Source organism: Nerophis ophidion, linkage group LG14 (assembly GCF_033978795.1).
Source record: "Nerophis ophidion isolate RoL-2023_Sa linkage group LG14, RoL_Noph_v1.0, whole genome shotgun sequence".
In the NCBI taxonomy this organism is placed as follows: domain Eukaryota; kingdom Metazoa; phylum Chordata; class Actinopteri; order Syngnathiformes; family Syngnathidae; genus Nerophis; species Nerophis ophidion.
The window spans coordinates 26,520,850-26,547,941 of record NC_084624.1 but is presented as its reverse complement, the minus strand read 5'-3'; the positions used below and the strand labels follow the sequence as shown (position 1 = coordinate 26,547,941).

At 41.9% G+C, this 27,092-nt stretch overlaps 1 protein-coding gene across 2 annotated transcripts in view; it reads right to left on the bottom strand.

Annotated features, from left to right (window-relative positions):
• LOC133568376 (adenylate cyclase type 1-like) overlaps positions 1-27,092 on the bottom strand; it is a 160,603-nt gene that overhangs the window by 51,637 nt on the left and 81,874 nt on the right. The gene's annotated exons all lie outside the window — the stretch shown is intronic.

Sequence of the window (27,092 nt, the reverse complement as noted above, 5' to 3'; positions counted from 1 at the left end):
TTGTTATTTTTAAAAATGTGATACTTCAATGCATTCAATGTTATTGTTCAAAACTTTCTACCAATTTTATCTAAAGAACCATCAAGTCTGCCTAATGTCCAGCCGCAGTCTGCAGTGTTTTAGCTATTTCTAAAGCACTAATCCTCGCCTCCATGGTGACAAATAAAGTACGTTTTTTACAAGTATCATCCCTGCAGGACGAGGAATAGCTAAACATGCTTCACTACACACCGTTAGAGGATACAATAGCTCACCAACGTCACAATGTAAACAAATGCCATGGGTGGATCTACACCTGACATCCACTGTAATGATACCAAGTACAATAGCATATCTAGTTGATACTACAATGAGTACATCGATATTAGGGCTGGGCGATATATCGATATATACGATATATCGCGGGTTTGTCTCTGTGCGATATAGAAAATGACTACATTGTAATATTCGAGTATACGTTGTCACGCAGGACTTTTTCCTATTATGCAACTCATTTTTATTTGACACTTGAAATGTCTCTGACAATCTTGCAATTTATGTTTTGGAAAAAACCTTGAATGTTTGTGCCATTGCTTAATAACTTTACAAAATACACTTTTGGTCAATTGACTTAGTTGTGATTTCCCTCTATGCATGAAAGTTTAAAAGTAGCATATATTAATGCAGTATGAAGAAGAATGTTTTAATGTATACACATAGAATCATCAAGTGTTCATTCAAGGCCAAGGCAAAATATCGTAATATATATCGTATATCGCGATATGGCCTAAAAATATCGGGACATTAAAAAAAGTCAATATCGCCCAGCTGTAATTGATATGTTTTATCGTCACAAGCTCTTTTTTCTTTTTTTTTGGAAAAATTCATAATATGTTTATAAACTCAGGGAATATTTCCCTGGACACATGAGGACTTTGAATATGACCAATGTATGATCCTGTAACTACTTGGTATCGGAGCAATAACTACCGTATTTCCTTTAATTAATTTTAATCCTCTTCTCACTCCTGCGCTTACCAAAGGCAGGCGGTAAAAGTAAGCATGCGCTAATTATTTTAAAACCTCTTCTCACTCCGGCGCTTACCAAAGGCATGCGGTGAATTTAGGCCTGCGCTTATGAATTTGAGTGTGATGTAAGGATACTTTCATGAAAAGCACATTTAATAAAAAAAAACGTTTATGTACGGGAGCCTGTAAAGGACTGTATTTTACCTTGGGGGGGATGCTTCAATTATTCACTATTCACCCAATAAATCTAGTCTAAGAGAGAATGAGAGGAGACCGCTTATATAGTTGAACAATTTACTATATACACCACATCAACATATAATAACCAGACAATAATAAACACACATTAATTACACTTATACACTCGTCCCCACTTACACGCTACCTTCCCAACTCTCGCTGTCTACTTCTCTCGCAGCAATGTAGCCACGATAGCACACAACTAAACTCTTTATAATGTTCCAGACTCGCTCTCCAAATAGTAAACAGTCACAGAGGAGAGGGTCTCTTTAACAAACTTAACTAATACATGACTAAACCTGCCGTTCGTGAAGTCACTGTGCAGCAAACAAACACACGTGCGAGCTGCACTTAGCACACCCGTCCCATCTACTGGCAACGTGAGCGCCCAAACGTCCTAAACTTTAACGAGTGCAACTTATAAACTGTCACTTATAACACACTGAAATAGGAAGCTTATTGTGGTTATTTCTCTGAACTGCAACCGTGGTGAACTATCTCCCGTGTAGTATTACTGACGCTTCGTTGCTTGTTAATGCCGGAGCTCTTTTAACACTTTTCCGGCGGAAACGGAAGTACCCGTAACCATAGCAACCGGAAACCATAGCAACCGAAGCTATAGCAAGGGTTAAACAACTTAAAGAAACACATTTTACCTTTCCAAACGACACATATGAAATAGAAATAAATTATAATAATTAAACCCTTGACAGAAACGATCTACTATTTGTAGAACTAAAGGAACAATTACATAAATATGCAAACCTTCGGAACAGTTAATATGTAGCATAAAAAATGCAGATGGTCTTAAAACGCCACAACACTCAGTCACCGTATGTAAGCACCCAAAATAAAGACTCGACATAAATATAAATTCAATCGGATCAGAAACATTGGAGGAAACGGAATTAAAACCCAATGCTAACCGCCCATAGAAAATACATGGGTACGGCTAGTAGCTACTATTAGCTAACAAATTCACTTATCAACTCGGCTTAATATCTTAACATCGACACACTATCTCATCGCAACTCGGCCCTGATGGTCGGCACCTATAAGTTTACAATTAGTTGTAAAATGTTGGACGGTTGTTTTTACGATATGCAGACAAACGACAACTTTAAAACATACCAGCTTCGGATGTCCCCAGGCTTAGCCACCGCACCTGGCAGACATCTTGGAACGCTGGATTATGTAGACCGCGATAGGCTGCAGCGGGTCATGTGAGCGCCTGTGTTAAACTAGCAAGATTAAACGTGGAAACGGCGCAGGTAATATGAGGAGATGCCATGACAGGAAATATGGCTTATTTCCCACCAGTGTTACACACTCGTGATGTGACGAGTATGACCCGGCGGTAAACCGAGGCATGCGTTAATTATTTTGCTAAACAAGTTTGACTCGGCAGTAATTTCTAGGCATGCGCTAAATCTAAGCATGCGCTAATTATTTTGCAAAACGAGGTTGACCCTGCGGTAAAACGAGGCATGCGGATAACAATTACCCGGCGGCATTTCAAGAAAATACGGTAAATTGGTATCATCCAAAACGAATGTAAATTATCCAAACAACAGAAGAATAAGTGAATATTACATTTTAACAGAAGTGTTAATAGAAGATGTTAAAACGGAAAAAATTCAGATATTAACAGTAAATGAACAAGTAGATTAATAATTAATATTTACAGCTTGTCCTTCATAATTTTGACAAAATAATAGAATGATAAATGACACAATATGTTATTGCATACGTCAGCAGACTAATTAGGAGCCTTTGTTTGTTTACTTACTACTAAAAGACAAGTTGTCAAATAGTTCACTATTTTATTTAAGGACAAAATTGTTCTTGGATTGCAATAAGAAACATATGTTTAATGTACCCTAAGATTTTTTGTTAAAATTAAGCCATTAATTGAATTTTTTTGTGGTACCCTTTATTTAGAAAAGTATCGAAAAGTAGCAAAATATTGGTATCGAGACAACCCTAGTCCACACCAAATAGATAAATAAAATACAAACCCCGTTTCCATACGAGTTGGGAAATTGTGTTCGATGTAAATATAAACGGAATACAATGATTTGCACATCATATTCAAACCATATTCATTTGAATATGCTACAAAGACAACATGTTTGATGTTCAAACTCATAAACTTTTTTTTTTTTAGCAAATAATGATTAACTTAGAATTTCATGGCTGCAACATGTGCCAAAGTAGTTGGGAAAGGGCATGTTAACCACTGTGTTACATCACATTTTCTTTTAACAACACTCAATAAATATTTGGGAACTGAGGAAACTAATTGTTGAAGCTTTGTAAGGGGAATTCTTCCCCATTCTTGTTTTATGTAGAGCTTCAGTCGTTCAACAGTCCGGGGTCTCCGCTGTCGTATTTGACGCTTCATAATGGGCCACACATTTTCGATAGGAGACAGGTTTTTACTGCAGGCGGGCCAGGAAAGTACCCGCACTCTTTTTTTACGAAGCCACGCTGTTGAAACACTTGCTGAAGGTGGCTTGGCATTGTCTTGCTGAAATAAGCAGGGGCGTCCATGAAAAAGACGGAGCTTAGATGGCAGCAAATGTTGTTCCAAAACCTGTGTGTACCTTTCAGCATTAATGGTGCCTTCACAGATGTGTAAGTTAGCCATGCCTTGGGCACTAATACACCCCCATACCATCACAGCTAGTGGCTTTTGAACTTTGCGTCGATTACAGTCTGGATGGTTCGCTTCCCCTTTGGTCCGGATGACACAATGTCGAATATTTCCACAAACAATTTGAAATGTGGACTTGTCAGACCACAGAACACTTTTCCACTTGGCATCAGTCTATCTTAAATGATCTCGGGCCCAGAGAAGCTGGCGGCATTTCTGGATGTTGTTGATAAATGGCTTTTGCTTTGCATAGTACAGCTTTAACTTGCACTTGTACATGTTGCGACGAACTGTAATTAGTGACAGTGGTTTTCTGAAGTGTTCCTGAGCCCTTGTGGTGACATCATCTAGAGCAGGGGCGCTCACACTTTTTCTGCAGGTGAGCTACTTTTCAATTGACCAAGTCGAGGAGATCTACCTCATTCCTATTTATAATTTATATTTATTTATTTATGAAAGAGACATTTTTGTTAACAAGTTAATGGTGTTTAATGATAATACAAGCATGTTTAACAAACATAGATTCCTTTCTTTCATGAAGACAAGAATATAAGTTGGTGTATTTGATTCTGATGACTTGCATTGATTGGAATTAGACAGTGGTGCTGATAACGTCCGCATTTTCAAATGGAGGAAAAAAAAAGTCCTCCTTTCTGTCCAATACCACATGAAAGTGGTTGGATTTGGCATCTCATTTGTCCAACTTGCATACTCGTTTTTAAACACTTTGTTATGAGAGTAGCATATGTGTGTGGCCTTTTAATGTCTGGCAGCAGGTGAGTGACGTTAGTGAGTGTGCGGGTGGGCAAGCAAGTGAGAAAGCGGTCGCTGAGACCAGGGGAGAAATTCATTGGCATCAAACTCCGTAGCTTGCTAGCTTGTGCACGCTAGCTTTCTGAGACTCTTATTTTGTTAGCACAGGCTGGATGAAACAGGTCTTTTATGGTGAAGACAGGAACTGTCTTTAGAGTTTTGACAGTAGGTACGGAGTCTCTAGAAATAAAATGTGTTTCTCTGCGTCCGCCCTGTTAGTGATCGTTTTCTTAAATATGAGTTCGCAGCAGCCAGCGTCATATCACAAGATCCTCGGGTGCCGAGAATGTCAAACAACTGACGAAAGTGAGTCTTGGTATGATTGATGATTGCTCATTTTTATGTATATTCTTTAATGCCTGGCTTGAGATCGACTGACACACCCTCCGAGATCGACCAGTCGATCGCGATCGACGTAATGCCCACCCCTGCTCTAGAGATTGATGTCGGTCTTTGATACAGTGCTGTCTGAGGGATCAAAGGTCACGGTCATTCAATGTTGGTTTCCGGCCATGCTGCTTATGTGAAGTATATTTTTGTGGATGTGGGTTCTTCCGAGGATGTTGTAGTCATAATGATTTGTGCAGTCCTTTGAGACATTTGTGATTTGGGGCTATATAAATAAACATTGATTGATTGATTGATTGATATGTGTGTGTGTTTAAGCCCGTAGTGTGTCTCCGTTCCGTGGCCTTGATGTAATGTGCAGTCGCTAGTCCAAAGTAAAAAAAAACAGGTGTGTGTCCATGAGAGACAAGAAAGAAGTTTGTTGTGTCTTCAGTGCACCGTCCTTCGGGAGAGTCTCGAAGCCAGGGAAACAATCCAAGTTAGAATGTTTTGTATGCGGGTGAAAATAAAATTTTCTTTTCACTCTAAATTGTCTATGACTGGTCCTCAAAAACTGCGGGGTAGACAGTCCAATGTGATCCACAGTTCTTCCCGCATCCTCCTATCATTTGTGGCAGCTTTGGCGTACTTTGAAGACTGCCAGCAACTTCCAATTTGTCAACAAACCAGAGCAACGCTTACTCCAATCAGCAGATGTCCTGTTGTCATAATTCCGAATAGGTGGATATCTGCACGTCCTCGACAGAAAAGGGTCGCCAGGCACGCGGCCCTCCTTCTTCTCCCAAGAGTCCGTCGTGTGTCCAGCAACAACCGCTTCGTCACGACAGCAGCTTCCCCCAAACCCAAGATCTTGCCAATTTTGTTGACGCCAGTTAAATAGTTCCAATGTTTAGATTTGGAGAGCAGTTCAAAAAGAGGCAACAAGAAAGTTAAGACAAGACAAGACAAAGGAGCAAGCATGAGAGATAAGGAAGAGGAAAAGGGAGCGTCCACCCTCGATGAGTGTTACTGGCATCAAATTCTAAAGTTAATGTTTATTTGCACAAAAAAAATGTCTATCAGTTTGAACATCAAATATGTTGTCTTTGTAGCATATTCAACTGAATATGGTTTGAAAGTTATTTGTAAATCATTGTATTCCGTTTATATTTACATTTAACACAAACAGGAACATTCCTTACTTGAATACACAAAATGTTATTGTTCAAACAGTTTTATCTAAAGTACAATCAAGTCTCCTTACTTATCTTTGCATGCTTTGAATGAATACATTTTGCGAATAATCTGTGTTAAGACATGATCCATGTTTTGTGATTATTCGCACAAGTTAAAGCGGTAACTTTGACAGCCCTGATATACACATTTGCATACAATTACGACCAATCCAGGCAAGTTTCAAGGTGAAATGGGCGTGGGGCAGATTTCATCGTACATCACTTGAACGCTATAATGCTTAAGGCCTGTCATATTATGCAAATCATCCCCACGTTGTATGCATATTTTCCTTAGATAGATGACACCCGCGGGGTTTCTGGTGTGGCGCTATTGTATTTTCTGCTAATGCGGCGCTACAGTAACACATGCTATGGCCAACATGAGGACTCGCTCACTCCATCACTCGCATATACAGGCCATTATTGAAGGATATGAGCCAGCGACATTCATTTCACCAGGGAAACCGGGTTACCATTGACGCCGTTGTCTCACAACCCCTTCATTGTTTCCATGGAGGTAATGGGATCACTGGCCGAGCACGCGAAGAGCACAAAGACTTATAATTATGCACGTCGGTGGGCACAAGACAAGGCAGACGCGCTATTTTTAACATGCGAGCCGTGTTGAGGTTCTCAGCAATGAGTGATGGCGAGGCAACAATTGTGTCCTTGTGCCGTTTCTGCATGCTGATGGTGGCGGCCTCTGCTTACATCAGAGCTGGGCAAATATTTTGACTCGGGGGCCACATTGAGAGAAGAAATGTGTCTGGGGGGCCAATGTGTATGTGTATATGAATGATATATACACATTGAGCTGTAAAAATCTGCTGTACAGTATGCGCTTGGGTCCCCTTTTTTCAGGAACCCTAAATCCAAAAGTCCCGATGTCCGATGAAAAAAACGGAATGTAATTTTACAGTTTTTACTTTTTACTACACCCAGAATGTGCATGAAAATAAAGAAAGTGGGATTTACAATATTAACTATGAAGAATAAAACCCTGAATATTAACAACATATGAACATCTCTCCTGTTTTACTTCTCAGACCAGCTCCTCAACAGTTGTGTGTCTTTTACAATCATGCAAAACACAACAAAAATTTAACAATCGTATTCAATAATTATATCTAAACTACTTTAAGTTTACAACCATGTCAAAATAATAATATTATTTAAATGTTATATAGTCATTTATCTGTAAAAATCTGCAGTACAGTATATGTGTTTGGGTCCCTTTTTTTCAGGAACATTTATACCAAAAGTCACAATGTCCGATAGAATTCTGAAAAAGTTATGACAGATCACCTCAAAAAAAAAAATGGAATTGAATTTTACAGTTTTTTAAAGAACGGGACACACAAAAATGTACATGAAAATAAAGAAAGTGAGATTTACAATATATACTATGAACAATAAAACACTGAACATTAACAACATATGAACATGGCTCCTCTTTGACTTCTCAGACAAGCTCCTCCTTAGACATCTTCTTCAACAAAAATTAAAAAAACAGCAAAAAATTAATGCAAAGTGTAATAAACACCTACAATATGATATATTATTTATCACTTTTATGCAGACATTTTTTGGACAAATTTGCTTCCGCATCTGTTCCTGACAAATGCGTTTGGGGCTGGCTGCTCTGAAAACAAACCCCGCCCACTCTGTTTTGTTCCTGGTTTGAGCTGCTGTGACGTAGATTACCGTAATAACTCGTATAACACCCAAAGGTGCAGATTTCAACCATTTAAATACTTTCTATTAGGGGTGTAACGGTACGTGTACTGGTATTGAACCGTTTCGGTTCGGGGGTTTCGTTTCGGTACGGGGGTGTACCGAACAAGCTAAAGTCTTAACAAGCTGCTTTGCTTCTTCTGCCTCTCTCAGCACCCAGCATTGTCCCACCCACACAACCATCTGATTGGTTTACATACGAAGCGATAACAGCCAATCAGCAATGCGTATTCAGAGCGCATGGAGTCAATGCTTCAGTGTCGAGCAGATAGGTCTTTAGCAGGGGAGCATAAAGCAGCGTACTCTGCCCCAAATTAGAATAAACACCTCCCAACTACTAGTAACCTCACTATGAGCCCGTTGACGTTCTAGAAACCTAAACTTCAGCTCAGCTTGTTCGCAGTCCTGGCTTGAGGTGAAGGCTAATTAGCTTTTAGCGTAACGTTAGCTCATTTTGCTGTGTTGTGTGTGTGTGTGTGTGTTAGGAGCAGCAAAGCCCTGTCTGTCTGTTATTTCACTTGAACTCCATGGTGTTTAGGGACGAATAGTCTCTCCTATTGTTATTGTACTATTTTTTCAGCAATAGTTACATGAATCATTAGTGATGTAGCAGCCTAGTTTTGAATAGCAGGGTCCCTGCTATCACATGTTGACAAAAATATAACATTTCCATAATAAAAATTAACTACAGGCTTCCCAAATGCTGTAATAAATTAAGCATGATGAGTTGACTTGAAATTGTTTAATGTTGCACTTTTTATATGTAGAAGAAAAGTTGTGTCATTTTATTTAATCCAAGCAACAATTTGAGGCAGTTTAATGTGGATTAACGTGGGCAGAATTATTCTAGTGTTCCCAATGTTAAAAGGATAAAGCCATTGTTCACAAATTTGGTAAATAAATAACCCAAAAAATTATATTTTGTTTTTTTCTTACTGTACCGAAAATGAACCGAACTGTATCCCAAATGTTTTCGTCTACAGTTACACCCCTACTTCCTATAGTTCAAGACTTACAGTCATTTAAAAACAGCACTGCACATCAAAATGGCGGCTACAGTTTTGATGTTAAAGGTCTAACAAAAATGATGTAGAACATCTGGTGGGCCGGATTGAAAATCTTAATGGGCCGTACTTTGCCCAGGTCTGGCTTACATGCAATATTATTGTCAGACTACCCTTTAGTTTCTGCCTGCCCACTTCTTAGTGCCCTCTTTCTGTGAACTTTTAGATTTACGAACTTTTCGATCAAGGCCAACATGCGAGCCATGTCTCTCTTCACTTAGGCGCCTGCAGGCAAGAAAGCAGAGGAAAACATTGCTGCAAAGGCGCCGCCATCCACTTCACTTCCTGTGCAGGAGGAGTTACGTCTCAACACTTCAGCATGTGTGCCTCTTCTTTGACTTTTTTACGTCTTTTGACCATTTTTCCCAAAGCGACAAAAACTCAGTAGACCAAAGGAGGGAATCGCGGTGAGGTAAAAAAAAAAAGACTATTTGCGAGGAGGATAATAATAGCGAGCATGACCCGAGCACAGAACAGGAAGTAACCACATCAAGTTTTAATTGTGTTGAGACCGGTCTTTTGCCAGAGCAGACTTCCAAGGCGCAAACACGGTGACACGACTCCCCATTCACCTGCACCTGTTCCTTCTCCCTCTGTCCGCTCCTCCTCTGCCGATGTTATTGTAGGTGTTTACTTTTTTACATGTTTAGTATTACAGCAATATTCTTGTTAAAGTCATTTTTGTGATTTTGTTTGCGAGGGCAGTAGGCTTGTACACTATTGTACGGAGATAGTAATGAATCATACTCAGTACTATACTGCCTCTAAAAAGTACCGGTACCTGCACCCCTTTTTTTTAACAGGCATGACGACGCCTCATCATGTCGTGACATTGCTGGTTTTAAGAGCTGAGGAGCATGTTTGGCAACGCACAATCATGGAGTATTTTCAAGCAGACACAGTGTGTAGACAGAAAAAAGAGAATGGACGCATTTTGGCCTGAAAAAAATAAAGATAACGGTGAAGTTATAACACTGAAACGCCCCCACGTAGAGGTGCTTTAAGACATGGCTAGTTAATGTACATTCGCAATTGGCAGTGTTTTAGCTACTTTTGAATCACTAGTCCTCGCCTCCATGTCGACAAATCAAATAAGTTTCTTACAAGTATCATCCCTGCAGGATGGGGAATAGCTAAACATGCTTCCCTACACACCGTAGGAGGATACAATAGCTCGTTGGTGTCACAAGGTAAACAAATGCCATGGGTGGATCTACACCTGACGTCCACTGTAATGATACCAAGTACAATAGCGTATCTAGTCGATACTACTATGATTACATCAATATTTTTAATCGTTACAAAATCTTTTTTTTTTTTAAATGTATATTAGATTCATAAACTCAGGAAAGAAGTCCCTGGACACTTGATAAATTTAATTATTACCAATGTATGATCCTTTAACTACTTGGTATCGGATCAATGTAAAGTATTTTAAAGTATCAAACAACAGAAGAATAAGTGATTTTTACGTTTTAATAGAAGTAAAGATAGAACATGTTAAAACAGAAAATGATCAGATATTAACAGTAAATTAACAAGTAGATGAATAATTATTTTTACAGCTTGTCCTTTATAATTTTGACAAAATAATAGAATGATAAATGACACAATATATTACTGCCCCTTGAACCCCCAAAGGGAATAAGCGGTAGGAAATGGATGGATGGACAATATATTACTGTATACGTCAGCAGCTAAATTAGGAGCCTTTGTTTGCCTAGTTTAGCTGCTGACGTATACAGTAATATATTGTCCATCCGTCCATTTTCTACCGCTTATTAGGAGCCTTTGTTTGCCTTATCTCCTCTCTGAGCTGCCACCTTATCGTGGTAGAGGAGTTTGCGTGTCCCAATGATCCTAGGAGCTATGTTGTCCGGGGGCTTTATGCCCCCTGGTAGGGTCTCCCAAGGCAAACAGGTTCTAGGTGAAGGATCAGACAAAGAGCAGCTCGAAGACCTCTATGAAGAAGATAAAACATGGACCCAGATTTCCCTCGCCCGGATGCGGGTCACCGGGGCCCCCCTCTGGAGCCAGGCCCGGAGGTTGGGCACGATGGCGAGCGCCTGGTGGCCGGGCCTGTTCCCATGGGGCCCGGCCGGGCACAGCCTGAAGAGGCAACGTGGGTCACCCCTCCAATGGGCTCACCACCCATAGCAGGGGCCATAGAGGTCGGGTGCAATGTGAGCTGGGCAGCAGCCGAAGGCAGGACACTTGGCGGTCCGATCCTCGGCTACAGAAGCTAGCTCTTGGGACGTAGAACGTCACCTCACTGGGGGGGGAAGAGCCTGAGCTAGTGCGCGAAGTGGAGAAGTTCCGGCTGGATATAGTCGGACTCACTTCGACGCACAGCAAGGGCTCTGGAACCACTTCTCTCGAGAGGGACTGGACCCTCTTCCACTCTGGCGTTGCCGACAGTGAGAGGCGACGGGCTGGGGTGGCAATTCTGGTTGTCCCCCGGTTTAAAGCCTGCACGTTGGAGTTCAACCCAGTGGACGAAAGGGTAGCCTCCCTCCGCCTTCGTGTGGGGGGACGGGTCCTGACTGTTGTTTGTGCTTTCGCACCAAACAGCAGTTCAGAATACCCACCCTTTTTGGGTACACTCGAGGGAGTACTGGAAAGTGCTCCCCCGGGTGATTCCTTTGTCCTACTGGGACACTTCAACGCTCATGTTGGCAACGACAGTGAAACCTGGAGAGGCGTGATTGGGAAGAATGGCCGCCCGGATCTGAACCCGAGTGGTGTTTTGTTATTGGACTTTTGTGCTCGTCACAATTTGTCCATTACAAACACCATGTTCAAACATAAGGGTGTCCATATGTGCACTTGGCACCAGGACACCCTAGGCCGCAGTTCCATGATCGACTTTGTAGTTGTGTCATCGGATTTGCGGCCTTATGTTTTGGACACTCGGGTGAAGAGAGGGGCGGAGCTTTCTACCGATCACCACCTGGTGGTGAGTTGGCTGCGATGGTGGGGGAGGATGCCAGACCGACCTGGCAGGCCCAAACGCATTGTGAGGGTCTGCTGGGAACGTCTGGCAGAGTCTCCTGTCAGAGAAAGTATCAATTCCCACCTCCGGAAGAACTTCGAACATGTCACGAGGGAGGTGCTGGACATTGAGTCCGAGTGGACCATGTTCCGCACCTCTATTGTCGAGGCGGCTGATAGGAGCTGTGGCGCAAGGTAGTTGGTGCCTGTCGGGGCGGCAATCCTAAAACCCCTTGGTGGACACCAGCGGTGAGGGATGCCGTCAAGCTGAAGAAGGAGTCCTATCGGGTCCTTTTGGCTCATAGGACTTCGGAGGCAGTGGACAAGTACCGACAGGCCAAGCGGTGTGCGGCTTTAGCGGTCGCTGAGGCAAAAACTCGGACATGGGAGGAGTTCGGGGAAGCCATGGAAAACGACTTCCGGACGGCTTCGAAGCGATTCTGGACCACCGTCCGCCGCCTCAGGAAGGGTAAGCAGTGCACTATCAACACCGTGTATGGTGCGGATGGTGTTCTGCTGACCTCAACTGCGGATGTTGTGGATAGGTGGAAGGAATACTTCGAATACCTCCTCAATCCCACCAACACGTCTTCCTATGAGGAAGTAGTGCCTGGAGAATCTGTGGTGGACTCTCCTATTTCTGGGGCTGAGGTCGCTGAGGTAGTTAAAAAGCTCCTCGGTGGCAAGGCCCCGGGGGTGGAGGAGACCCGCCCGGAGTTCCTTAAGGCTCTGGATGCTGTGGGGCTGTCTTGGTTGACAAGACTCTGCAGCATTTGCCCAACCAGTCTACATGTGCTTTGTGGACTTGGAGAAGGCATTTGACCGTGTCCCTCGGGAAGTCCTGTGGGGAGTGCTCAGAGAGTATGGGGTATCAGACTGTCTTATTGTGGCGGTCTGCTCCCTGTACGATCAGTGCCAGAGCTTGGTCCGCATTGCCGGCAGTAAGTCGAACACATTTCCAGTGAGGGTTGGACTCCGCCACGTCTGTCCTTTGTCACCGATTCGGTTCATAACTTTTATGGACAGAATTTCTAGGGGCAGTCAAGGCGTTGAGGGGTTTCGCTTTGGTGACCGCAGGATTAAGTCACTGCTTTTTGCAGATGATGTGGTCCTGATGGCTTCATCTGACCGGGATCTTCAGCTCTCACTGGATCGGTTTGCAGCCGAGTGTGAAGCGACCGGAATGAGAATCAGCACCTCCAAGTCCGAGTCCATGGTTCTCGCCCGGAAAAGGGTGGAATGCCGTCTCCGGGTTGGGGAGGAGACCCTGTCCCAAGTGGAGGAGTTCAAGTACCTAGGAGTCTTGTTCACGAGTGAGGGAAGAGTGGATCGCGAGATCGACAGGCGGATCGGTGCGGCGTCTTCAGTAATGCGGACGTTGTACCGATCCGTTGTGGTGAAGAAGGAGCTGAGCCGGAAGGCAAAGCTCTCAATTTACCGGTCGATCTACGTTCCCATCCTCACCTATGGTCATGAGCTTTGAGTCATGACCGAAAGGATAAGATCACGGATACAAGCGGCCGAAATGAGTTTCCTCCGCTGTGTGGCGGGGCTCTCCCTTCGAGATAGGGTGAAAAGCTCTGCCATCCGGGAGGAGCTCAAAGTAAAGCCGCTGCTCCTCCACATCGAGAGGAGCCAGATGAGGTGGTTCGGGCATCTGGTCAGGATGCCACCCGAACGCCTCCCTATGGAGGTGTTTAGGGCCCGTCCAACCGGTAGGAGGCCATGGGGAAGACCCAGGACACGTTGGGAAGACTATGTCTCCCGGCTGGCCTGGGAACGCCTCGGGATCCCCCGGGAAGAGCTAGACGAAGTGGCTGGGGAAAGGGAAGTCTGGGTTTCCCTGCTTAGGCTGTTGCCCCCGCGACCCAACCTCGGATAAGCAGAAGAAGATGGATGGATGGATGTTTGCCTTATTACTACTAAAAGACAAGCTATTGTTCTATTTTCACTATTTTATTTAAGGACACAATTGTAATTCGATTGAAATAAGAAACATATGTTTAATGTACCCTAATAGTTTTTGTTAAAATAAAGCTAATAATGTTAAAGTTAAAGTTAAACTATCAATGATTGTCACACACACACGAAGTGTGGCGAAATTATTCTCTGCATTTGACCCATCACCCTTGATCACCCCCTGGGAGGTGAGGGGAGCAGTGGGCAGCAGCGGTGGCCGCGCTCAGGAATCCTGTTTGTTGATTTAACCCCCAATTCCTACTCTTGATGCCGAGTGCGAAGCAGGGAGGTAATGGGTCCCATTTTTATAGTCTTTGGTACTGTATGACTTGTTATAGTAATGTTTTTGTGGTCCCCTTTATTTTGAAAAGTATCAAAAAGTATCAAAATATGGGTATCGGGACGACCCTAAAGTGGACTTTTATTCACGTTCATTTACGAGTTTAATGTACCCTAATAGTGTAGGCCAAAAAATTAATTATGAATTACGAGTTTAATGTACCCTAATAGTCTAGGCCAAAAAATTAATTATGAATGCAAATTCATAATTACTCTTGATCACCCCCTGGGAGGTGAGGGGAACAGTGGGCAGCAGCGGTGGGCGCGCTCGGGAATCCTTTTTGTTGATTTAACCCCAAATTAAAACCCTTGATGCCGAGTGCCAAGCAGGGAGGTAATGGGTCCCATTTTTATAGTCTTTGGTACTGTATGACTTGTTATAGTCATGTTTTTGTGTTCCCCTTCATTTTGAAAAGTATCAAAAAGTATCAAAATATGGGAATCGGGACGACCCTAAAGCGGACTTTTATTCACGTTCATTTACGAGTTAGAACACATTAAAAAAAACATATGTGGTCTTGTCTCTCATAAAGAATTGTGAATTGTAGGCAAAATTCCCCCCAAAAGTGCTGTTGCCCTTTAACTTTGACACCCCGAGTTTTATTTCATTCTTATGTTGGCAGAAAAGTCGAGTACATGTGTCACAATAGTACTGTTTTGAGAGGAATTTGCATTCATAATTAATTTTTTGGCCTAGACACAGTAAAACGGCATATGTGTTACATGATGTTCTATACACTTTTATGTTTCTAGTCAGCTCTTTAGTGCTTACAGAATGTATTTGCAAACTGAAACAATAACGTCTGCTAAGTCTGAAAAGCTATTAAAACAGCATATTTACAAGTATACACTTGTATTGTGACATTAGTATACAGTACTTATGAACTTTATTTCTATCTTCTCCGCAAGTTACTTTATATTAGAGTTGTTCTATTATTTGTGCTTCAGGAAGTGGCTTTGAAAACGAACAAAAAAAAAAAAACCCTCAGATAATTAGGTTGACCAGAAACAGATGGCGCTATGGCAACAAGGGGCGCTAGCAGCTAGCGACAGCCAGCACGGGGAAAGCCCCCGCGTTTAAAGTCTCCCACTCTGTACTTTTCCTGTGCTAATCTGCACTGTGGCTTTAGGAGCTGATTCAGAACCCAAGCGGGGATTACCACGGTCATGTGACCTAAGTGTCATGGACAATGCGGTTAGGGAGAAAAATTAGGACTAAGCGTGGTGTGGAGCATTACAACTTAAAGTAACATCATATGTGTGCACATAATTACTCTTTTTTTTAGGGGTCCCAGCTCAAAACATGTAGTTGTCACTGAGAACAGCATCATATTACAGCATGTTCACAGGTGAGATGTGGCTGAATTACCAGCAGCATCACACACACGCACACGCACGCACGCACACACACACACACACAGACACACAAACACACACACATACTCACACACACACGCACACACACACAAACACACACACACACACACACACGAACACACACACAGCATATCCCTATGCATGGATGCAAATGAAGACACACTTCAATGTGCCCCAACAAAGACAGAAAGGTGGAGACAAAGAACAGAAAGGGAAACACGCTGTAAGGCAGAGCAGGTGACAGCAGCAGCAGCAGAAGAATCAGCAGTGCAATCAGTCACCAAAGTTGTGCAATTCTGTTTTCGAGCTTTAATCATCCTGTACATTTTAATCCTCGATGTTGGTTTCAAATGTTGTAATCTTAGCCTTAAGTGTCGATTTTCTCATTCAAATTCAAGCAAAGGCTTTCTCCTGTCTAACTTTGTCGGGAACGCATCAACACTAAATATATATATATATATATATATATATATATATATATATATATATATATATATATATATATATATATATATATATATATATATATAAATAACTTGATTGTATTATCCAGAGAATAGTGCTCGATACCGTGGTAGAGCGCAATATGTATGTTTGGGAAAAATCAAAAGACTCCTGATGATTGAGGGAACCCCTCATGAAACAGTTCTGTAGAGATGAAGTAGTCTTGTGATTTTTCCCACACATACATACATACATATATATATATATATATGTAACACATACATACATACATATATATATATATATATATATATATATATATATATATATATATATATGTAGCACATACTTTTTGGTCACAAAAAAACTTCATGAAGTTTGGTTCTTTTATGAATTTATTATGGGTCTACTGAAAATCTGACCGAATCTGCTGGGTCAAAAGTATACATACAGCAATGTTAATATTTGGACGCATGTCCCTTAGCAAGTTTCACTGCAATAAGGCACTTTTGGTAGCCATCCACAAGCTTTTCGTTGAATTTTTGACCACTCCTCTTGACAAAATTGGTGCAGTTCAGCTAAATTTGTTGGTTTTCTGACATGGACTTGTTTCTTTAGCATTGTCCACATGTTCTCAATGGGGTTTACGTCAGGACTATGGGAAGGCCATTCGAAAACCTTAATTCTAGCCTGATTTAGCCGTTCCTTTATCGTTTTTGACGTGTGTCATTGGGGTCATTGTCCTGTTGGAACACCCAACTGCGCCCAAGACCCGACCTCCGGGCTGATGATTTTAGGTTGTCCTGAAGCATTTAAAGGCAATCCTCCTTTTTCATTGTCCCATTTAATCTCTGGAAAGCACCAGTTCCATTGGCAGCAAAACAGGCCCAGAGCATAATACTACCACCACCATGCTTGAATGGTAGTTATTGTGTTCCTGGGATTAATTTTCTCCTCCAAACATATCTCTGGGTATTGTGGCCAAACAACTCAATTTTTGTTTCATCTGACCACAGAAATTTCCTCCAGAAGGTCTTATCTTTGTCCATGTGATCAGCAGCAAACTTTAGACAAGCCTTAAGGTGTCACTTCTGGAGCAAGAGCTTCCTTCTTGCATAGTAGCCTCTCAGTCCATGGCGATGCAAAACACGCTTGACTGTGGACACTGACACCTGTGTTCCAGCAGCTTCCAATTCATTGCATACCTGCTTTTTGGTGGTTCTCGGTTGACTCTTGATCAGCCTGACCAATTTTCACCCAGCAGTGATAGCTTGCTTTTTCTTCCTGTTCGTGGCAGTGACAAAACTGTGCCGTGTACTTTATACTTACGGACAATTGTCTGCACAGTTGCTCTTGGGACCATAAACTGCTTTGAAATGGCTCCAAGTGACTTTCCTGACTTGTTCAAGTCAATGATGCGTTTTTTTCAGATCTGTGCTGAGTTCCTTCGACTTTCCCATTGTCGCGTTTGTAACCGAGTCTGACATCAGCGACAGGTGCATAGATGGCCCACCTGGGCGTGCTTATCTAATCACCTGTCGCTCTGTTAAAGGCAGCAGCCAGGAAGGAGAGGGAAGTTGGAGCACGAACGAGAGCGAGAGCGAGAACTGAAACAAGAACCGATGGCTGAAAAGCACAAAAAGGGACGATTATTGAAAAATAAAGCATTGTTCAGAAACATGAACGCAGTTTTCATGTCCTTGATTGGTGGAGTGCAGGACTTCCACAATTTGGCGCCCAACATGGCTGGACCACCGGAGGCGAGGGAGGACGACCCCCGGACGGCTCTCGCGGGCATGCTCGCCGAGGTGGAAGGGAACAGCCACCAGCAGCTCGAGGCGGTCCGCCAACAGATGGCCCAGCGGAGCCAGATCCTGCAGGCGTTGGCGGACCACGTGGCCGCGGCACGGCCAACATCAGCGGCCGTCACCGTGCAGCGCATGGGGTAAAAAAAAAGAGCCCCATGACTTTAAGGACATTTTTGCGGCCACAGCAAGAGCATGCGCGTGGCCGGAAGAGGAGTGGGGGATGCGGCTCTTGCCACTACTGACGGGGGAGGCGCAGTGAGCGGCACTCAGCCTGCCGATGACTGAAAAGCACAAAAAGGGACATGTATTGAAAAATAAAGCATTGTTCAGAACCATGAACGCAGCTGTCAAGTCCGTGATTGGTGGTCTAAAGAACCCGGAAGTGCAAAACTTTCACAATGTTGCTGTATGTATACTTTTGACCAAGCAGATTTGGTCCCATTTTCAGTAGACCCATAATTAAATCATAAAAGAACCAAACTTCATGAATGTTTTTTGTGACCAACAAGTATGTGCTCTAATTTCAATTGGAAACTCACGACATGACATTATGTTCTTTACAAGTGTATATAAACTTTTGACCACGACTGTGTACGTATGTATTAGGGCTGCGAAACTTTGGGTGTCCCATGATTTGATTCATAAATCGATTTTTTTCGATTCACTGCGATTCTCAATTCAGAAACGATATTTTTACGATTCAAAACGATTCTGTATTCATTCAATACATAGGATTTCAGCAGGATCTACACCCGTCTGCTGACATGCTAGCAGAGTAGTAGATTTTTTTTAAAAGCTTTTATAATTGTAAAGGACAATATTTTATCAATTGATTGCAATAATGTAAATTTGTTTTAACTATTAAACGAACCAAAAATATGACCTATTTTATCTTTGTGAAAACATTGGACACCACTGTTGTCAAGCTCATGAGATGCGATGCAAGTGTAAGCCACTGTGACACTACTGTTCTTTTTTTTTATTTTTTATAAATGTCTAATTATAATGTCAATGAGGGATTTTTAATCACTACTATGCTGAAATTATAACTAATATTGATACCATTGTTGATAATATTCATTTTTGTTTCACTACTTTTGTTTTGTTCTGTGTCGTGTTTGTGTCTCCTCAATTGCTGTTTATTGCAGTTCTGAGTGTTGCTGGGTCAGGTTTGGTTTTGGAATTGGATTGCATTGTTATGGTATTGCTGTTTATTTGTTTGTTGGATTGATTAAAAAAAAAAAATCGATTTTTAAAAAAAAAAAGAGAATTGATTCTGAATCGCACAATGTGAGAATCACGATTCAAATTCGGATCGATTTTTTTCCCACACCCCTAGTATGTATATACATATACATATATATATATACATATATATATAAATATATATATATATATATATGTGTGTATATATATATATATATATATATATATATATATACATATATATATATATATATATATATATATATATATATATATATATATGTATATATATATATATATATATATACATCCATTTTCTATCGCTTATTCCCTTTGGGGTTGCGTGGGGCGCTGGTGCCTATATATATATATATATATATATATATATATATATATATATATATATATATATATATATATCTTTACATATATATATATATATATATATATACATATATATATATATATATATATATATATACATATATATACATATAAATATGTATGTATATATATATGCATATATATACACATATACTGTATATCTTTATATATGTATATATACATATATATTAAGATATATATGTATATATATATATACATATATATCTATATATATGTATAGATAAATATATATATATATATATATGGACAACAAATAAGCCTTCATCACAACTTCGCAAATAACCCAACATGCCGACTAATAAACCCAACTAAATCCGAAATAGGAAAAATCAGCAAAATAATCCTGGACAGAATCAACACAAAAATCAAGGACAAAACACCACTCAACCAATGGAGAAATACAGCAGCAGTAATCAAATAGTTTAACAACATCCAAGACAAACAACAACACAACTTTATCTCCTTCGACATCGAAGAATTTTACCCTTCCATCACGCAAGACCTACTGACCCAAGCACTAAACTTCGCCTCGGACTACGACTCAATCACAGGCAACGAAAGAAACATCATCATCCACGCAAAGAACTCCATACTCATCCACAACAGTACACCATGGCAAAAAAAGAACAATTCAACATTTGATGTTACTATGGGGAGTTTTGACGGAGCAGAAACGTGCGAACTCGTTGGGAGTTTCCTCCTCTCCCAGCTTGCTAGCCTCAACCTGAACCTTGGTATTTACCGTGATGACGGACTGGCAGTGTGCCGCGCCTCGCCAAGGAGCAGCGAGAACACCAAGAAGCGCATATGCCAAATCTTCAAAGAAAACGGCCTACGGATCACGATTGAAGCCAACAAGCAAACCGTCAACTTCCTCGACGTCACGTTCAACCTGAGAAATAACTGCTACCAACCATTCACGAAACCCAACACAACACTCCAATACGTGCACCATGACAGCAACCACCCACCCACCACCACGAAAAGAATACCTACCGGAATTAATAAAAGGCTATCGATGCTGTCATCTAGAAAAGCTGAATTCGACCAAGCAACCCCCCCGTACCAGAAAGCACTTGATGAAAGCGGATACAACTTCACCCTCACCTATGAACCCACTCCAGGAAACCAACCAAAAAAGAGCTGAAAACGAAACAACATCATCTGGTACAATCCGCCATTCAGTAAAAACGTCTCAACCAACATCGGCCGCAAGTTCCTCACTCTGATCGACACACACTTCCCCAAAGGCAACACCCTAAGAAAAATATTCAACAAGAACAACATTAAATTGAGCTACAGCTGTATGAATAACATACAACAAATCATTTCAAACCACAACAAAGCAATTGCAAAAGGACTGCCTACCCCCAGACTAAACGACTCTGAAACCAATAAGGAATGTAACTGTCGCAAGAAACCTGATTGCCCTCTCAACGGAGGGTGCTTACAGACATCAGTCGTTTACCAAGCAAAGGTAATACGCAAGGACATTAACACATCCGACACGTACGTAGGATTAACCGAAGGAGCGTTCAAAACAAGATGGAATAATCAAAACGCCTCCTTTAGAAACCAGACTTTGCAGAATTCTACAGAACTCAGCAAACACATTTGGAACCTTAAAGACAATAATGTTGAATATTCAATAACATGGCAAATTCTTGCATCCAGCACACCTTACAACAGTGGTAATAAAAGATGCAACCTATGCTTAAAAGAGAAACTGTTTATTATATATCATCCAGATCTTTCATCCCTCAACAAGCGCAGTGAAATCATTTCAACATGCCGACACAGACGGAAACACCTCCTAGGTAACACATGAGCCAATCACCACACCCTACGCCTGCCTGTACCCACCCACTCTGTGCTCTATATAAACCATTGTATGTGAATGCTTCCATTAAAATCTCCTGATGATTGAGGGAACCCCTCATGAAACAGTTCTGTAGAGATGAAGTAGTCTTGTGATTTTTCCCACACCTACATATATATATATATATATGTATATATATATATACATATATATGTATATATGTATAGATAAACATATATATATATATATATATATATATATATATATATATATATATATATATATATATATATATACATATATATATATATATATATATATATATATATATATATATATATATATATATATATATATATGTATATCCATCCATTTTCTACCACTTATGCCCTTTGGGGTCGCGGGGGGAGCTGGTGCCTATCTCAGCTACAATCGGGCGGAAGTCGGGGTACAAACTGGGCAAGTCTCCATCTCATCGCAGGGCCACCACAGAGAAACAGACAACATTCACAGTCACATTCACACACTAGGGCCAATTTAGTGTTGCCAATCAACCTACCCCCAGGTGCATGTCTTTGGAGGTGGGAGGAAGCCGTAGTACCCGGAGGGAACCCACGCATTCACGGGGAGAACATACAAACTCCACACAGAAACATCACGAGCCCGAGATTGAACCCTGACTACTCAGGACCTTCGTAATCTGAGGCAGACACACTAACCCCTCTTCCACAGTGAAGCCCTACATACATACATACATACAGTATATACATATTATAATAATATATTACACATATATGATACACACATATATATATATATATATATATATATATATATATATATATATATATATATATATATATATACATATATATATGTATATATATGTGTGTGTGTTTGTGTATATATATATATACATACACATACATGTATATACGTAAAGTAACAATATATACTGTGCACACACACATATATATAGACTATACATGGATAGAATAGAACAGAATAGAATAGAAAGTACTGTATTGATCCCTGGGGGAAATTCAGCACAACAGTTCGCTCACAATAGACAATAATAATAATAAATAATATACAACATGTATATATATATATATATGAATAATATAAATATATTCTACATATATTCTACATTTAAGTGCAGTCATGAAGGAACATATATACTGTACAAGTGTACATACATACAGTATATACATATTATAATATTATATTACACATACAGTTTATGATACATATATGATATATATATATATTTATATATATATACTGTATATATATGCATACATATACACAGTACATATACATATTTATGTACATACGTATGTACCTACATACATATACATGTACATACGTACACACATACATACATACACATATACTGTCCATATAAATATTTTTGTTTGGACAGTGGCAATAAAGGAGTACTTCGATGTAGGAGCTTAATCGGTGCTGTAAAAGAGCTCTTAACTCAAAACATTTGAATCTCAAACAACACACGCAGTCCTGTTTTTTCAAAGATAATGGTTTGAAGAAAAAAAGTTTTGTCGAAGTTCAGCCACAAGCTAGTGCTAGTGAGTAAGATCAGATATGTTGTGACACTAATTACACCAACTAATGGAGGGGCTACTTGTTACTGAAATATTAGCTTGCAACTTAAAACATAACAATTATCCAAGTCTGCTCTTGTCTCAAACAACTCTTAAGTTGGGGTACCATTGTATCTCCACATTTTCTTGTTTTCAGAAAAACAAATTCAGGTTTAAAAATATATTTTTTTACAGTTTTTGGGGAGTTTTGGACTTCAAAAAGCAACATTTAGAGATAGAGTGGAAAATTGGCCTATGAATGCCCCAGCTTGTTAGCTTTTAGTGACACAAACTGTCACTTGACTAAGTGTTATGCTTTAGATTGCGAGCAAAAATTGGAGTTTCGAGCCTCCCAACCGCTAGTTGGCGTAAAGAATTCCACAGTGAATCCTTTGAGATCCGACCAAAACATCTGGTCTTACTCCTTAGCATTAGCTTATCGCTAGAGATTTTCCAAAAGGTAAAAGATAGGGCTGAGAAGCACAAAAAGGTTAAAATACTATCTAAACAGCGGACATTTATCAATGAAAATAAGGAAAAGCTGCCGATGGTGTGTTTGACAGCAAAGCAGCTGGAAGGAAATACCGTAAAAGTCCACTCTTCAGTGTAAATGCAGAACATTATTATTACATTTTTTCATAAAACTACTGAAGTTGTTTCAAGTACATTTTATTTTATTCATTTTCACATTTACGATATTTGTTATCCAAAATGTTTTATTTTATTTTACAAAGACATGGTCCAGGTGGACGAAAGGGTAGCCTCCCTCCGCCTTCGGGTGGGGGGACGGGTCCTGACTGTTGTTTGTGCTTACGCACCAAACAGCATTTCAGAGTACCCACCCTTTTTGGGTACACTCGAGGGAGTACTGGAAAGTGCTCCCCCGGGTGATTCCCTTGTCCTACTGGGACATTTCAACGCTCATGTTGGCAACGACAGTGAAACCTGGGGAGGCGTGATTGGGAACAATGGCCGCCCGGATCTGAACCCGAGTGGTGTTTTGTTATTGGACTTTTGTGCTTGTCACGGATTGTCCATAACAAACACCATGTTCAAACATAAGGGTGTCCATATGTGCACTTGGCACCAGGACACCCTTGGCCGCAGTTCCATGATCGACTTTGTAGTTGTGTCATCGGATTTGCGGCCTTATGTGCTGGACACCCAGGTGAAGAGAGGGGCAGAGCTTTCTACCGATCACCACCTGGTGGTGAGTTGGCTGCGATGGTGGGGGAGGATGCCGGACCGACCTGGCAGGCCCAAACGAGTCCGAGTGGACCATGTTCCGCACCTCTATTGTCGAGGCGGCTGATTGGAGCTGTGGCCGCAAAGTAGTTGGTGCCTGTCAGGGCGGCAATCCTAAAACCCCTTGGTGGACACCAGCGGTGAGGGATGACGTCAAGCTGAAGAAGGAATCCTATTGGGTCCTTTTGGCTCATAGGACTCCGGAAGCAGTGGAGAGGTACTGACAGGCCAAGCGGTGTGCAGCTTCAGCGGTCGCGGAGGCAAAAACTCGGACATGGGAGGAGTTCGGGGAGGCCATGGAAAACGACTTCCAGACGGCTTCGAAGCGATTCTGGACCACCGTCCGCCACCTCGGGAAGGGGAAGCAGTGCACTATCAACACCGTGTATGGTGCGGATGGTGTTCTGCTGACCTCAACTGCGGATGTTGTGGATAGGTGGAAGGAATACTTCGAAGACCTCCTCAATCCCACCAAAACGTTTTCCTATGACGAAGCAGTGCCTGGGGAATCTGTGGTGGACTCTCCTATTTCTGGGGCTGAGGTCACTGAGGTAGTTAAAAAGCTCCTCGGTGGCAAGGCCCCGGGGCTGGATGAGACCCGCCCGGAGTTCCTTAAGGATCTGGATGCTGTGGGGCTGTCTTGGTTGACAAGACTCTGCAGCATCGCGTGAACATCGGGGGCGGTACCTCTGGATTGGTAGACCGGGGTGGTGGTTCCTTTCTTTAAGGGGGACCGGAGGGTGTGTTCCAACTATCGTGGGATCACACTCCTCAGCCTTCCCGGTAAGGTTTATTCAGGTGTACTGGAGAGGAGGCTACGCCGGATAGTCGAACCTCGGATTCAAGAGGAACAGTGTGGTTTTCGTCCTGGTTGTGGAACTGTGGACCAGCTCTATACTCTCGGCAGGGTTCTTGAGGGTGCATGGGAGTTTGCCCAACCAGTCTACATGTGCTTTGTGGACTTGGAGAAGGCATTTGACCATGTCCCTCCGGGAGTCCTGTAGGGAGTGTTCAGAGAGTATGGGGTATCGGACTGTCTTATTGTGACGGTCCGCTCCCTGTACGATCAGTGCCAGAGCTTGGTCCGCATTGCCAGCAGTAAGTCGAACACATTTCCAGTGAGGGTTGGACTCCGCCAAGGCTGTCCTTTGTCACCGATTCTGTTCATAACTTTTATGGACAGAATTTCTAGGCGCAGTCAAGGCGTTGAGGGGTTCCGGTTTTGGTGACCGCAGAATCAGCACCTCCAAGTCCGAGTCCATGGTTCTCGCCCGGAAAAGGGTGGAGTGCCATCTCCGGGTTGGGGAGGAGACCCTGCCCCAAGTGGAGGAGTTCAAGTACCTAGGAGTCTTGTTCACGAGTGAGGGAAGAGTGGATCACGAGATCGACAGGCGGATCGGTGCGGCGTCTTCAGTAATGCGGACGTTGTACCGATCCGTTGTGGTGAAGAAGGAGCTGAGCCGGAAGGCAAAGCTCTCAATTTACCGGTCGATCTACGTTCCCATCCTCACCTATGGTTATGAGCTTTGGGTCATGACCGAAAGGATAAGATCAAGGGTACAAGCGGCCGAAATGAGTTTCCTCCGTCATGTGGCGGGGCTCTCCCTTAGAGATAGGGTGAGAAGCTCTGCCATCCGGAGGGAACTCAAAGTAAAGCCGCTGCTCCTTCACATCGAGAGGAGGTGGTTTGGACATCTGGTCAGGATGCCACCCGAACACCTCCCTAGGGAGGTGTTTAGGGCATGTCCAACTGGTAGGAGGCCACGGGGAAGACCCAGGACACGTTGGGAAGATTATTTCTCCCGGCTGGCCTGGGAACGCCACGTGATCCCCCGGGAAGAGCTAGACGAAGTGGCTGGGGAGAGGGAAGTCTGGGTTTCCCTGCTTAGGCTGTTGCCCCTGCGACCCGACCTCAGATAAGCGGAAGAAGATGGATGGATGGTCCAGGTTAAAATTGTGTTGTTTAGAGGGATAAGCACCACTTGTTCAAGGTACGAGCCGTGTCACAGAATTAAAGTAATTAAATTAAAGTATCTCCAGGTACCTCTGTCGATGCTTTTCTAAGAATGCAATATATATATTTTTAAATACATAACAAAAATGTATTGTATTTTATGTTTCAGATTTTAAAAAGCTCAAATCTGGAGATACATGGTTATTGTCAGGTTCTGTCGGTCTTGTACCTTAGGATACAGAGATGAAAAACATGACTTTAATGTCAAAAAAGGAAATAGTGCCACTGGTAAGCGCACATGCAGGAAACAGGAAACAGGAAACCATTAAACACTTATTGAGCCCTGACTGGAGGGCGAGGGAGGCATAAATAACAGCCAGCTGATTGACAACAGGTGCGGCAAGGCTGCCAATCAGCAGCAGGTGAGGGGAAATGGCACTCAGGGAGACAAGCAGGACGTGGAACTAAAACAAGAGCGGTGACGGAATAAACACCAACTAAGGAAACATAAAAAGGCACGAATGTGACGGATTGTCACAGTTATCTTCTAATAGTGTATGTGTTATGTTTAAATAAAAAAGAAAGAAAGATCGTTGTAGATCCATGCATTTTTTTGGGGTTTTTTTCCACAGAAAAACTCTTTATGAGTATAGTGGAAAATATGATAACGGTATAAATGATTATGAATTCAGGCAATACAACTGAGGGTCACAATCAGATGCCCAATGTACAGTACTAGCAAAAAAAATCCATATTATATAATCCTTATTAAATTACTGCATGAAAATTCCAAACTACTTCAAGTATGATCTAAAATTATTTTCATGTCAGTCTCATAAAAGCTCTTGATAAAGTGAGTTGTGA